The sequence below is a fragment of the Rhipicephalus microplus genome, unplaced genomic scaffold, assembly GCF_043290135.1.
Source record: "Rhipicephalus microplus isolate Deutch F79 unplaced genomic scaffold, USDA_Rmic scaffold_738, whole genome shotgun sequence".
Classification (NCBI taxonomy): domain Eukaryota; kingdom Metazoa; phylum Arthropoda; class Arachnida; order Ixodida; family Ixodidae; genus Rhipicephalus; species Rhipicephalus microplus.
The window spans coordinates 17,501-32,427 of NW_027465294.1; the positions used below are offsets into that span (position 1 = coordinate 17,501).

The 14,927-nt window shown below is 61.6% G+C and overlaps 2 non-coding genes across 2 annotated transcripts; both read left to right on the plus strand.

Moving 5' to 3' along the window:
- The first annotated feature begins 10,937 nt into the window (after positions 1–10,937).
- LOC142795574 (small subunit ribosomal RNA) lies at positions 10,938–12,752 on the plus strand. The gene has a single exon (XR_012893132.1). It is a non-coding gene; the product is annotated as a small subunit ribosomal RNA (ribosomal RNA).
- Positions 12,753–14,471: 1,719 nt separating this feature from the next.
- Positions 14,472–14,624, plus strand: LOC142795572 (5.8S ribosomal RNA). Its single transcript, XR_012893130.1, has one exon. It is a non-coding gene; the product is annotated as a 5.8S ribosomal RNA (ribosomal RNA).
- Positions 14,625–14,927: the final 303 nt, after the last annotated feature.

Sequence of the window (14,927 nt, forward strand, 5' to 3'; positions counted from 1 at the left end):
GTACGGAAGGAACGGCGCGGAGAGGGCTCGAGACAAAGCTCGACCCTAAACCGCGCCAAGTACGGAGGGAACAGCGCGGCTAAGGGCTCGAAACAAACCCTGAACCGCGCCAAGTACGAAAGGAACGGCGCGCAGTAGGGGTTTAAAACAAAGCTGGTCCCAAAATCGCGCCAAGTACGAAAGGAACAGCGCGGTCGAGACTCGGAAGAAAAAGCTTTCAAAGTGTCGTAGCACGATGCACACTGCTGTTCGTGTGGAACAAACGTGACTACCGTGCTGTACGGTGGAGTTCTGTGCGCAAAAGCGGCGCGTGTGTTTCTAAGCACCACAGCGTTGTGTCAAAAAAGAGGTGCCTGAGAGAAACGCATGCGACTGCCGTGCTTTGCGGCATAGCACCGTGCGCAAAAACGGTGCGCATGCAAGAGGTGTCAGAGCAAGCGAACTTGTGCCACGAGCAACAGGTCACTAAAAGCCTATAGATGACGGTGTTGGAGGAAAAGAAAAATATCGAGAAAGCACTGCGGTGTGCCGTGCGTAGGGACGGGCGCGCGTGCCACATGCCGCCGAAATATGGGTGTCGGAGAAAACAGAGTGCCGCGCGTAACGAGGGGCGCGCGTGTTACAGAGAGATATGCCCAAACGCATGAAAGTGTACGCAGGTGTCCTAAGGCAGTTTTTTTTTTTTTTCCTCATTTTGATGTCGCCCCGGCTGACGCGGTTTTCGTTTTTCCGTGCCGCCCCGGCTGACGCAGTTTTTGCGCCGCCCCGGCTGACGCGGTTTTTGCGCCGCCCCGGCTGACGCGGTTTTCGCGCCGCCCCGGCTGACGCGGTTTTCGCGCCGCCCCGGCTGACGCGGTTCGGACTTTGCACTTTTTGGCTGTGCCTGGCTGGCGGCCCACTCACTCGATCGCCAGGTCTGTTTGCCCCGGTGGTTCCACCGCCAGGCTTAAGCGCGAACTTTTTTTGTTTGTTTTCTTTTGATTAAGCGCAAGCTTTTTTCTTTGTTTTCTTTTGATTAAGCGCGGGCTTTTTTCTTTGTTTTTTTTTTTTATTTCGCCCCGGCAGACGCGGTTTTTGCGCCGCCCCGGCTGACGCGGTTTTTGCCGCCCCGGCTGACGCAGTTCGGACTTAGCACTTTTCGGCTGTGCCTGGCTGGCGGCCCACTCACTCGATCGCCATGTCTGTTTGCCACAGTTTTCCCGGTGGTGCCGCACCCGGGCTCGCCCCGGCTGACGCAGTTTTCGCGCCGCCCCGGCTGACGCGGTTTCGTGCCGCCCCGGCAGACGCGGTTTTCGCGCCGCCCCGGCTGACGCGGTTTTTGCGTCGCCCCGGCTGACACGGTTCGGACTTTGCACTTTTCGGCTGTGCCTGGCTGGCGGCCCACTCACTCGATCGCCATGTCTGTTTGCCACAGTTTTCCCGGTGGTGCCGCACCCGGGCTCGCCCCGGCTGACGCAGTTTTCGCGCCGCCCCGGCTGACGCGGTTTCGTGCCGCCCCGGCAGACGCGGTTTTCGCGCCGCCCCGGCTGACGCGGTTTCGTGCCGCCCCGGCAGACGCAGTTCGGACTTAGCACTTTTCGGCTGTGCCTGGCTGGCGGCCCACTCACTCGATCGCCATGTCTGTTTGCCACAGTTTTCCCGGTGGTGCCGCACCCGGGCTCGCCCCGGCTGACGCAGTTTTCGCGCCGCCCCGGCTGACGCGGTTTCGTGCCGCCCCGGCAGACGCGGTTTTCGCGCCGCCCCGGCTGACGCGGTTTCGTGCCGCCCCGGCAGACGCAGTTCGGACTTAGCACTTTTCGGCTGTGCCTGGCTGGCGGCCCACTCACTCAATCGCCATGTCTGTTTGCCACAGTTTTCCCGGTGGTGCCGCACCCGGGCTCGCCCCGGCTGACGCAGTTTTCGCGCCGCCCCGGCTGACGCGGTTTCGTGCCGCCCCGGCAGACGCGGTTTTCGCGCCGCCCCGGCTGACGCGGTTTCGTGCCGCCCCGGCAGACGCAGTTCGGACTTAGCACTTTTCGGCTGTGCCTGGCTGGCGGCCCACTCACTCGATCGCCATGTCTGTTTGCCACAGTTTTCCCGGTGGTGCCGCACCCGGGCTCGCCCCGGCAGACGCGTTTTTTTTTTTTCTTTCGCCCCGGCTGACGCAGTTTTCGCGCCGCCCCGGCTGACGCGGTTTCGTGCCGCCCCGGCAGACGCGGTTTTTTGCGCCGCCCCGGCTGACGCGGTTTTTGCCGCCCCGGCTGACGCAGTTCGGACTTAGCACTTTTCGGCTGTGCCTGGCTGGCGGCCCACTCACTCGATCGCCATGTCTGTTTGCCACAGTTTTCCCGGTGGTGCCGCACCCGGGCTCGCCCCGGCTGACGCAGTTTTCGCGCCGCCCCGGCTGACGCGGTTTCGTGCCGCCCCGGCAGACGCGGTTTTCGCGCCGCCCCGGCTGACGCGGTTTCGTGCCGCCCCGGCAGACGCAGTTCGGACTTAGCACTTTTCGGCTGTGCCTGGCTGGCGGCCCACTCACTCGATCGCCATGTCTGTTTGCCACAGTTTTCCCGGTGGTGCCGCACCCGGGCTCGCCCCGGCTGACGCAGTTTTCGCGCCGCCCCGGCTGACGCGGTTTCGTGCCGCCCCGGCAGACGCGGTTTTCGCGCCGCCCCGGCTGACGCGGTTTCGTGCCGCCCCGGCAGACGCAGTTCGGACTTAGCACTTTTCGGCTGTGCCTGGCTGGCGGCCCACTCACTCGATCGCCATGTCTGTTTGCCACAGTTTTCCCGGTGGTGCCGCACCCGGGCTCGCCCCGGCAGACGCGTTTTTTTTTTTCTTTCGCCCCGGCTGACGCAGTTTTCGCGCCGCCCCGGCTGACGCGGTTTCGTGCCGCCCCGGCAGACGCGGTTTTTTTGCACCGCCCCGGCTGACGCGGTTTTTGCCGCCCCGGCTGACGCAGTTCGGACTTGGCACTTTTTGGCTGAGCCTGGCTGGTGGCCCACTCACTCGATCGCCATGTCTGTTAGCCACAGTTTTCCCGGTGGTGCCGCACCCGGGCTCGCCCCGGCTGACGCAGTTTTCGCGCCGCCCCGGCAGACGCGGTTTTCGCGCCGCCCCGGCTGACGCGGTTTTTGCCGCCCCGGCTGACGCAGTTCGGACTTGGCACTTTTTGGGCTGAGCCTGGCTGGCGGCCCACTCACTCGATCGCCATGTCTGTTTGCCACAGTCTTCCCGGTGGTGCCGCACCCGGGCTCGCCCCGGCAGACGCGTTTTTTTTTTCTTTCGCCCCGGCAGACGTGGTTCCCCCCCCCCCTTTTCGCTCGCCCCGGCTGACGAGGTTTTCGCGCCGCCCCGGCTGACGCAGTTTTCGCGCCGCCCCGGCTGACGCGGTTTCGTGCCGCCCCGGCTGACGCGGTTTTCGCGCCGCCCCGGCTGACGCGGTTTTTGCGTCGCCCCGGCTGACACGGTTCGGACTTTGCACTTTTCGGCTGTGCCTGGCTGGCGGCCCACTCACTCGATCGCCATGTCTGTTTGCCACAGTTTTCCCGGTGGTGCCGCACCCGGGCTCGCCCCGGCTGACGCAGTTTTCGCGCCGCCCCGGCTGACGCGGTTTCGTGCCGCCCCGGCAGACGCGGTTTTCGCGCCGCCCCGGCTGACGCGGTTTCGTGCCGCCCCGGCAGACGCAGTTCGGACTTAGCACTTTTCGGCTGTGCCTGGCTGGCGGCCCACTCACTCGATCGCCATGTCTGTTTGCCACAGTTTTCCCGGTGGTGCCGCACCCGGGCTCGCCCCGGCTGACGCAGTTTTCGCGCCGCCCCGGCTGACGCGGTTTCGTGCCGCCCCGGCAGACGCGGTTTTCGCGCCGCCCCGGCTGACGCGGTTTCGTGCCGCCCCGGCAGACGCAGTTCGGACTTAGCACTTTTCGGCTGTGCCTGGCTGGCGGCCCACTCACTCGATCGCCATGTCTGTTTGCCACAGTTTTCCCGGTGGTGCCGCACCCGGGCTCGCCCCGGCAGACGCGTTTTTTTTTTTTTCTTTCGCCCCGGCTGACGCAGTTTTCGCGCCGCCCCGGCTGACGCGGTTTCGTGCCGCCCCGGCAGACGCGGTTTTTTGCGCCGCCCCGGCTGACGCGGTTTTTGCCGCCCCGGCTGACGCAGTTCGGACTTAGCACTTTTCGGCTGTGCCTGGCTGGCGGCCCACTCACTCGATCGCCATGTCTGTTTGCCACAGTTTTCCCGGTGGTGCCGCACCCGGGCTCGCCCCGGCTGACGCAGTTTTCGCGCCGCCCCGGCTGACGCGGTTTCGTGCCGCCCCGGCAGACGCGGTTTTCGCGCCGCCCCGGCTGACGCGGTTTCGTGCCGCCCCGGCAGACGCAGTTCGGACTTAGCACTTTTCGGCTGTGCCTGGCTGGCGGCCCACTCACTCGATCGCCATGTCTGTTTGCCACAGTTTTCCCGGTGGTGCCGCACCCGGGCTCGCCCCGGCTGACGCAGTTTTCGCGCCGCCCCGGCTGACGCGGTTTCGTGCCGCCCCGGCAGACGCGGTTTTCGCGCCGCCCCGGCTGACGCGGTTTCGTGCCGCCCCGGCAGACGCAGTTCGGACTTAGCACTTTTCGGCTGTGCCTGGCTGGCGGCCCACTCACTCGATCGCCATGTCTGTTTGCCACAGTTTTCCCGGTGGTGCCGCACCCGGGCTCGCCCCGGCAGACGCAGTTTTCGCGCCGCCCCGGCAGACGCGGTTTTCGCGCCGCCCCGGCTGACGCGGTTTTTGCCGCCCCGGCTGACGCAGTTCGGACTTGGCACTTTTTGGGCTGAGCCTGGCTGGCGGCCCACTCACTCGATCGCCATGTCTGTTTGCCACAGTCTTCCCGGTGGTGCCGCACCCGGGCTCGCCCCGGCAGACGCGTTTTTTTTTCTTTCGCCCCGGCAGACGTGGTTCCCCCCCCCCCTTTTCGCTCGCCCCGGCTGACGAGGTTTTCGCGCCGCCCCGGCTGACGCAGTTTTCGCGCCGCCCCGGCTGACGCGGTTTCGTGCCGCCCCGGCTGACGCGGTTTTCGCGCCGCCCCGGCTGACGCGGTTTTTGCGTCGCCCCGGCTGACACGGTTCGGACTTTGCACTTTTCGGCTGTGCCTGGCTGGCGGCCCACTCACTCGATCGCCATGTCTGTTTGCCACAGTTTTCCCGGTGGTGCCGCACCCGGGCTTGCCCCGGCAGACGCGTTTTTTTTTTTCTTTTCGCCCCGGCTGACGCAGTTTTCGCCCCGCCCCGGCTGACGCGGTTTCGTGCCGCCCCGGCAGACGCGGTTTTTTGCGCCGCCCCGGCTGACGCGGTTTTTGCCGCCCCGGCTGACGCAGTTCGGACTTTGCACTTTTTGGCTGAGCCTGGCTGGCGGCCCACTCACTCGATCGCCATGTCTGTTTGCCACAGTTTTCCCGGTGGTGCCGCACCCGGGCTCGCCCCGGCAGACGCGTTTTTTTTTTTCCTTCGCCCCGGCAGACGTGGTTCCCCCCCCCCCCCTCCGTCTTTCTTTTTGTTTTTTTTTTCGCCGCGGCTGAAGTGGATTTTTCGGTGCCTCGACGCCCCGGTAGTCGCGGTTTTTCCGTTTCCGCACGGCCCCGGCTGACGCTGCTCGGTCACAGTCGCCTTTTGTGAGGATTGCAGACTTCTTGAGCGCGGGTGTTTTTTTTTTGTTGTTGTTGTTGTTTTATTACGCATTCGCTCCAGCAGACGCTGTTTAGACTTTTTGTTTCCTCTTTTATCCTGCGACGAGGTGACGAGGTTTATTCGGTGCCCCGCCGCCCCGGCTGAAGTGATTTTTCCTGTCCCGTGCCGCCCCGGCTGACGCGGTTGGGACTTCGCGTTTGTTCGGCCGCCACGGGTTTTGGCGCACTCGCTCGGTTGCTTGTTGTTGCCACTTGTTGCGAACCCAGGTTTCTTGAGCGAGCGCGGGCGTTTTTTCTTCCTTTCTTTCTTTGTTCTATGTGTTAGCGAATCGGCCTTTAATATCACACGAGGACTCACAACCAACAATTTTCAGTTTGAAGTGTAAAAAATCTGCAGGTGTTGACGTAACTGACTTGCCCCGTACCCTTGAGTACATCCATGAAGTTCTCGTAGTACTACTAAATCGCATTATTCCAAGTGGAGAAATTCCCATAAACTTGCAAACCTCTACACGAAAATCGGTGCGCGTGATAAAGTTGAAAATTATCGTCCGATATCAAATGTGCCTTCTATAACACAAATTCTAGGAAAAAAAAAAAAAACACTTGTTCGCCGTTCTCTGCGCCGTGACTGGCAGCACTCCGGCGAAGCGAAACGGGGTCGATTCGAGCACGATATCGGCGTCTTTCGACGTGCTCGCCGGCGACCGTCGCACGAGTACGTCGCACGAGCGCGTCTGCCGGGGCGCCGTTTGCGAAGCCGACGCAAAAGTGGGAACCGCCGCTCGGATGATCGCCGCTTTCGGCAGAGTGAGTGTTGGCACTCCGGGGAAGCGAAACAGCGTGAATGCGCCCACGAAATCGGCGTATTTTGAAGTGCCCGCCGGCGACCGTCGCACGAGTACGGTAAACCGCGTCAGCCGGGGCGTAGTTCGGGACGCCGACGAAAAAGTGGGAAGCGCAACTCGGATCTTCGCCGTTTTTGCAGGAGTGAGTGGCGGCCCTCCTGCGAGACCAAGAAGCATCGATTCGTGCACGAATTCGGCGCCTTTCGACGTGATCGCCGGCGACCGTCGCTCGAGTAGGGCAAACCGCGTCTGCCGGGGCGGGCTTCGGGACGCCGATGCGAAAGTGGGAAACGCTGCTCGGATGTTCGCCGTTTTTGGCCGAGTGAGTGCTGGCACTCGGGCGAAGCCAAACGGGGCCGATTACGGCACGATATCGGCGTCTTTCGACGTGCCCGGCGGCGACCGTCGCACGAGTACGGTAAACCGCGTCAGCCCGGGCGGAGTTCGGGACGCCGATGCGAAAGTGGAGAACGCCGCTCGGATCTTCGCCGTTTTTGGAGGAGTGAGTGGCGGCACTCCGGAGAAGCCAAGGAGCGCCAATTAGCGCACGATATCGGCGTCTTTCGACGCGCTCGCCGGCGACCGTCGAACGAGTAGGGCAAACCGCGTCTGCCGGGGCGGGGTTTACGACGCCGACGCAAAAGTGGGAACCGCCGCTCGGATGTTGGCCGTTTTTGGCAGAGTGAGTGCTGGCACACCGGCGACGCGAAAGAGCGCGAAAGCGCCCACGAAAGTGGCGTATTTGGACGTGCTTGACGGCGACCGCTGCAGGAGTACGAAAAACCACGTCAGCCGGGGCGAGCGACCCACGGCGGTCTGGGTGCTTATCGCTGCTATTATAGGGGCACCCCGGCAGACGCAGAAAAAAAAAATTTTTTTTCGACCTTCTTTTTTGCTGGTCGAGCTCGGGTAACCCAGGTCGCAATGGGAGCCGCGCACGAAAGCGGCGTCGCGAGACGCGTTCGCGGTCGCTAGTCGCACGAGCTCGGCAACCGCGTCAGCCGGCGCGGAGTTCGGGATGCCGACGGCTAAGTGGGTACCGCTGCTCGGATGTTCGCCGTTTTTGGCCGAGTGAGTGCTGGCACTCCGGCGAAGCGAAACGGGGCCGATTCGGGCACGATATCGGCGTATTTCGACGTGCTCGCCGGCGACCGTCGCACGAGTACGGCAAAGCGCGTCTGCCGGGGCGAGGTTTGCGATGCCGACGAAAAAGTGGGAAGCGCCGCTCGGATCTTCGCCGTTTTTTGCAGGAGTGAGTGGCGGCCCTCCTGCGAGACCAAGAAGCATCGACTCGCGCACGATATCGGTGTCTTTCGACGTGCCCGCCGGCCACCGCCGCACGAGTACGGCAAACCGCGTATGCCGGGGCGGGGTTGGCGACGCCGACGCAAAAGTGGGAACCGCCACTAGGATGTTCGCCGTTTTTGGCAGAGTGAGTGCTGGCACACCGGCGACGCGAAAGAGCGCGAAAGCGCCCACGAAAGTGGCGTATTTGGACGTGCTTGACGGCGACCGCTGCAGGAGTACGAAAAACCACGTCAGCCGGGGCGAGCGACCCACGGCGGTCTGGGTGCTTATCGCTGCTATTATAGGGGCACCCCGGCAGACGCAGAAAAAAAAAATTTTTTTTCGACCTTCTTTTTTGCTGGTCGAGCTCGGGTAACCCAGGTCGCAATGGGAGCCGCGCACGAAAGCGGCGTCGCGAGACGCGTTCGCGGTCGCTAGTCGCACGAGCTCGGCAACCGCGTCAGCCGGCGCGGAGTTCGGGATGCCGACGGCTAAGTGGGTACCGCTGCTCGGATGTTCGCCGTTTTTGGCCGAGTGAGTGCTGGCACTCCGGCGAAGCGAAACGGGGCCGATTCGGGCACGATATCGGCGTATTTCGACGTGCTCGCCGGCGACCGTCGCACGAGTACGGCAAAGCGCGTCTGCCGGGGCGAGGTTTGCGATGCCGACGAAAAAGTGGGAAGCGCCGCTCGGATCTTCGCCGTTTTTGCAGGAGTGAGTGGCGGCCCTCCTGCGAGACCAAGAAGCATCGACTCGCGCACGATATCGGTGTCTTTCGACGTGCCCGCCGGCCACCGCCGCACGAGTACGGCAAACCGCGTATGCCGGGGCGGGGTTGGCGACGCCGACGCAAAAGTGGGAACCGCCACTAGGATGTTCGCCGTTTTTGGCAGAGTGAGTGCTGGCACTCCGGCGAAGCGAAAGAGCGCGAATGCGCCCACGAAAGTGGCGTGTTTGGACGTGCTTGACGACGACCACCGCAGGAAAACGAAAAACCACGTCAGCCGGGGCGAGCGACCCATGGCGGTCTGGGTGCTTATCGCTGCTATTATAGGGGCACCCCGGCAGACGCAAAAAAAAAAAAAATTTTTTTTCGACATTCTTTCTTGCTCGTCGACCTCGGGTGACCCAGGTCGCAGTGGGAGCCGCGCACGAAAGCGGCGTCGCGAGACGGCTTCGCGGTCGCTAGTCGCACGAGCTCGGCAACCGCGTCTGCCGGGGCGGAGTTCGGGACGCCGACGGCTAAGTGGGAACCGCCGCTCGGATGTTCGCCGTTTGTGGCCGAGTGAGTGCTGGCACTCCGGCGAAGCCAAACGGGGCCGATTCCGGCACGATATCGGCGTCTTTCTACGTGCTCGCCGGCGACCGTCGCACGAGTACGGCAAAGTGCGTCTGCCGGGGCGGGGTTTGCGACGCGTACGCAATAGTGAGAACCGTCGCTCGGATGTTCGTCGTCTTTCGCCGAGCCAGTGCTGGCACTCCGGCGAAGCCGAACGGAGCCGATTCGGGCACGATATCGGCGTCTTTCCACGTGCTCGCCGGCGACCGTCGCACGAGTACGGTAAACCGCGTCAGCCGGGGCGGAGTTCGGGACGCCGATGCGAAAGTGGGAAGCGCCGCTCGGATCTTCGCCGTTTTTGGAGGAGTCAGTGGCGGCACTCCGGTGAAGCCAAGGTGCGCCAATTCGCGCACGATATCGGCGTCTTTCGACGTGCCCGCCGGCCACCGTCGCACGAGTACGGCAAACCTCGTCTGCCGGGGCGGGGTTTGCGACGCCGACGCAAAAGTGGGAACCGCCGCTCGGATGTTCGCCGTTTTTGGCAGAGTGAGTGCTGGCACTCCGGCGAAGCGAAAGAGCGTGAATGCGCCCACGAAAGTAGCGTATTTGGACGTGCTTGACGGCGACCGCCGCAGGAGTACGAAAAACCACGTCAGCCGGGGCGAGCGACCCACGGCGGTCTGGGTGCTTATCGCTGCTATTATAGGGGCACCCCGGCAGACGCAGAAAGAAAAAAAAAAAAAAATGGGGACATGGCGTGCGTCACCGTGCGGCTTCGCAGCGTTGCCGAAGTCGCCGAGCCCTTCGACTGAGCCGAACGGCGGACAGGGAACGTTGGTCGGCCGTTCTAACCTGTCGGTGCCACGCCGAGACGTCGTTAAGGAAAACCGCGTCGTGGGCCTCTACGACGCCGTCGAGTCGTTGTACGTTTGGTGTCCAGCGTGTCGGCGGCGAGTAGCGGACACGTCGTTCACGACTTCGGTCTTTCGCAGTCGACGCGAACTTGCGGAGAGTCGTGGTGCCTCACGTTTTCGGCAGAAACCGCGGCGGAATTTTCCCGTGCGTGCGCGCACGACCTCGGTGCTGTGCCGTCAGCGTAGTGTTGCACAAACTCGTGGCCTACCCAAGGTGCGGTACGTTTGCGGCCGTATCCTCGGTGGGAATTTCGTGAGTAGGGTCGCAAATTCTACGACCTCGGCGGGTTTGAGAGCGACGTAGACTTGTGGCACGCTCAACGTGCCACACGTTTCGGGGCACACCCGCGGTGAAATTTTCTCGAGTGTACGCTCGTATTAGTGCCCAAGGAGGTCTGGGTACTTATCGCTGCTATTATGTGGGGGTTCTCGTGAGCGGCGTACGCGAAAGCGACCGGGTGTCTGATATGCGGCGGGCTTCGGCCTCGTCAAGCGTGTCCTCGGGTCTGCTCCAGGGGAATCCACGGCAGTCGTCTGCAGCCTCATCCGCTTGATGCGTTAGGGGCTGGTTGTCGGACGGTGCCGTTTTACCACGATATCGAGGTGTGTTCCGTGTCGTCCTCGGGCGATTCAGATGCGAAAGCGCCGAAGACGCGGGCGTGACCCGTCGTCTGGCGGCTTTGCAGTCTCGGCTCCGTTGCTAGTTCCGGCCGGTCCACCGACAGTGCAGCGGGCTTGGGCAACCCGCACGGCGCGACCGAGTCGATGCAACGAAAAAGAGCGAGCATGAACGTGCTTCTTGCCGCACGGCTCCCACTCGTCTTTCGGGAAGGTTGTGCCGTAGCGAGCTCGAACGCCGTCATCTCGGAGTGCAAAATAAGCGTGTTGGGGCGCCTGAAGGTGGCCTCCGCCGCACACAGACTGCGTCCGGCCCGCCGAAGGCGAGGACGGACGCGCAGTCGAACGATTACCTGGTTGATCCTGCCAGTAATCATATGCTTGTCTCAAAGATTAAGCCATGCATGTCTAAGTACATGCCGAAATAAGGCGAAACCGCGAATGGCTCATTAAATCAGTTATGGTTCCTTAGATCGTTTCTTCCTACTTGGATAACTGTGGCAATTCTAGAGCTAATACATGCAGTGAGCCTGGAGCCCTTTGGGTAACGGGTGCTTTTATTAGACCAAGATCGATCGGGTTTCGGCCCGTATTGTGTGGTGACTCTGGATAACTTTGTGCTGATCGCATGGCCACGAGCCGGCGACGTTTCTTTCAAGTGTCTGCCTTATCAACTTTCGATGGTAGGTTACTTGCTTACCATGGTTGTTACGGGTAACGGAGAATCAGGGTTCGATTCCGGAGAGGGAGCCTGAGAAACGGCTACCACATCCAAGGAAGGCAGCAGGCGCGCAAATTACCCACTCCCGGCACGGGGAGGTAGTGACGAAAAATAACAATACGGGACTCTTTTGAGGCCCCGTAATTGAAATGAGTACACTCTAAATCCTTTAACGAGGATCAATTGGAGGGCAAGTCTGGTGCCAGCAGCCGCGGTAATTCCAGCTCCAATAGCGTATACTAAAGCTGCTGCGGTTAAAAAGCTCGTAGTTGGATCTCAGTTCCAGACGAGTAGTGCATCTACCCGATGCGACGGCTCGGACTGAACATCATGCCGGTTCTTTCTTGGTGCACTTCATTGTGTGCCTCGAGATGGCCGGTGCTTTTACTTTGAAAAAATTAGAGTGCTCAACGCAGGCGAGTCGCCTGAATAAACTTGCATGGAATAATAGAACAAGACCTCGTTTCTGTTCTGTTGGTTTTTGGAATACGAGGTAATGATTAAGAGGGACGGACGGGGGCATTCGTATTGCGGCGCTAGAGGTGAAATTCTTGGACCGTCGCAAGACGAACTACTGCGAAAGCATTTGCCAAGAATGTTTTCATTGATCAAGAACGAAAGTCAGAGGTTCGAAGGCGATCAGATACCGCCCTAGTTCTGACCATAAACGATGCCAACCAGCGATCCGCCTGAGTTACTCAAATGACTCGGCGGGCAGCTTCCGGGAAACCAAAGTATTTGGGTTCCGGGGGAAGTATGGTTGCAAAGCTGAAACTTAAAGGAATTGACGGAAGGGCACCACCAGGAGTGGAGCCTGCGGCTTAATTTGACTCAACACGGGAAAACTTACCCGGCCCGGACACTGGGAGGATTGACAGATTGAGAGCTCTTTCTTGATTCGGTGGATGGTGGTGCATGGCCGTTCTTAGTTGGTGGAGCGATTTGTCTGGTTAATTCCGATAACGAACGAGACTCTAGCCTATTAAATAGGTGCGGGGTTCCCAGCACCTTACAACCTTCTTAGAGGGACAAGCGGCTCCTAGCCGCACGAAACAGAGCAATAACAGGTCTGTGATGCCCTTAGATGTCCGGGGCCGCACGCGCGCTACACTGAAGGAAGCAGCGTGTCTTTATCCCTGTCTGAAAAGACTGGGTAACCCGTGGAACTTCTTTCGTGATTGGGATAGGGGCTTGCAATTGTTCCCCTTGAACGAGGAATTCCCAGTAAGCGCGAGTCATAAGCTCGCGTTGATTACGTCCCTGCCCTTTGTACACACCGCCCGTCGCTACTACCGATTGAATGATTTAGTGAGGTCTTCGGACCGATGTCCGGCGCGGCCTTTCGGTTGCGCCGGTCTGTTGGAAAGATGACCAAACTTGATCATTTAGAGGAAGTAAAAGTCGTAACAAGGTTTCCGTAGGTGAACCTGCGGAAGGATCATTAACGGATTGTGAAGGGTGAGCGCCTCAGCTGCGTCTGCGCCCGACACTTTCTGCCGCTGACCCCGTTTGGACGCGGGGTCGGCTTTTCCCCACGGGGCTGCCTGAATGTGGAGCGGCACCCCGTGACAAATTGTTGCGCCCAGCGGACGCCAACACCGCGACCTTGGACGGTCGGCCAGGTGGCGGACGCGGGTACAAACGGCGCAACGCACTCATAGGTCGGCTTTCGACCCGCCACTGCACCGTGGCTCGAAGCGCTCGAAATGCGCGACCCGACCGCTGCGGGACCGCCTAGTACTGTAAACAGGAGCGGCGGAGCGCGAACGGCGAGTCGTGGTTACGTCGGTAGAAGGCGAGGCTGCGCGTTCCCGAAACGCCAGCCGAGTGCCCTCCCGACCGTTCGAGCGTGCAAGAACGAGACCCGACAATCGCGCGGCGACTGCCAAGTACGAGAGGAACGGCACAAGCGTCGGCGGTCGGTCAAGGAACTGGCGATGTGACGGGTCCGCTGTGCACCAGTGCATACCGTCCCGCCGTCCGCGGCAAGCGCCTCCGCGTCCTCGGGTGACGGAGGCTGCCGGTCGGTTCTTGCAGGCGAGGGATCTCGCTGGCACCGGTTCGCGTTGACGCGCGGCCGGTCATGGCACGGCGATGCGACGGCCGAGGTGCGCAGTACTCGATGGAGGAACCGCACGCTCCGATGACCGTCCCGCCCTCCGCGGCGTATGCGTACCGACCGTAATGGTTGCAGCAGCGCCGGCCGGCTTTTGAATTCGCCACACGAAACACGGTGCGAGATCGCGGTTAGGGGAGCGTCGACGTTGCCAGGCGTTTTGCTTGCTGCCGAGGGAAAGGCGGCACGGCCACGTCGCGCTCGTCGCGATTAGCGGGTCTGCGCGCTTTGGGAAGGTGCCGCAACGACTTGCCGAAAGAGGAAGCACGGAAGAACGAGGGACTTGGACGTCCCGACAATTGAACGCACTTGCGGCCAGGCCCTTGCTGGCTTCGTTCTTCCGCCTCGAGTAGGCTCGTACGCGGCTCCGGCGCCGAAAGTGGTCCTTGGCACCGACTTCGGTGGACGTGGGAAGTGCCGCGCAAGTACGGCGCGCCTGGCTCCACCTGTTGGCTAAAGTAGGCAGCCGGATCGGCATTTTGGTGTGCGGTGGCAAACCGTGGATGCGAAAAAAGCTTGTGCGATTTCGTGGAACAAAAAGCGGGGGTCCCCCTTTTTATGCGGAGGAGACCGACCCGCCTGCCGTGGTGAACCGCGACGCCACGGTAAAAACGGGAGAGGCTTGTCGATGGGACCGTGCATCCCGCGCTCCACGGAGGCCGGGAGGCGGCCGCCCGAGGAAATGTGTAGCCGTCGAGGCCCGCATCTGCGTGCACTCTTATCCAAATGGGTGTACCGCAGGCATTTTCTGGTTAGGCGGGCCAATGAGAGCGAGCACACAACGATACCTACGGGTCCGGCTTGGAGAACCGGCTTCGACGCCTCCCGAGTATTTATAGAGGGGTGGACCACGAAAGCACTCGCAAGTAGCGAAAGCGAAACGCCGTCCGAAACACACCGTTTGCTCGATTTGCGGCAGCCGAAAAAGGCGCGGCAGAGTTTTGGAGTCCAAGCGTGCGCTGAAAAGCGCCCTTCTTGGCCACTGTTTGGCCGAGTGCCAGAAACGTTTGGTTTTGACTGTACGGAATTGAACAAACACTTTTTCACGACTCTAAGCGGTGGATCACTCGGTTCTCGGGTCGATGAAGAACGCAGCCAGCTGCGAGACTTGGTGTGAATTGCAGGACACACTGAGCACTGATTCTTTGAACGCACATTGCGGCCTTGGGTCTTCCCTTGGCTTCGTCTGTCTGAGGGTCGGATCACATATCAAGAGAGCCTTCGGCGCACAAGGGAACGTGAGCCGTCGACTCGTTTTGACCGCGTCGGCAACACGGACAGCACGCTGAACACCTCACAGCGAGCGCCAACAGCGGCCACTCAAGGGCGAGACGGTGGCGACCGTCGTGCCAGAGCCCAACCGAAACGGGGGCGACCGACTGCATTGAGGATGTGGCACCTCGTTGAGACCGCCGCAGGACTTCGAGTCGGAAGGAAGCCTGCAGGGAAAGTGCGGTCGAGGTTGCGTACTCCTCTCTGCGACCGGGCGCGCAAGAGCTGCGA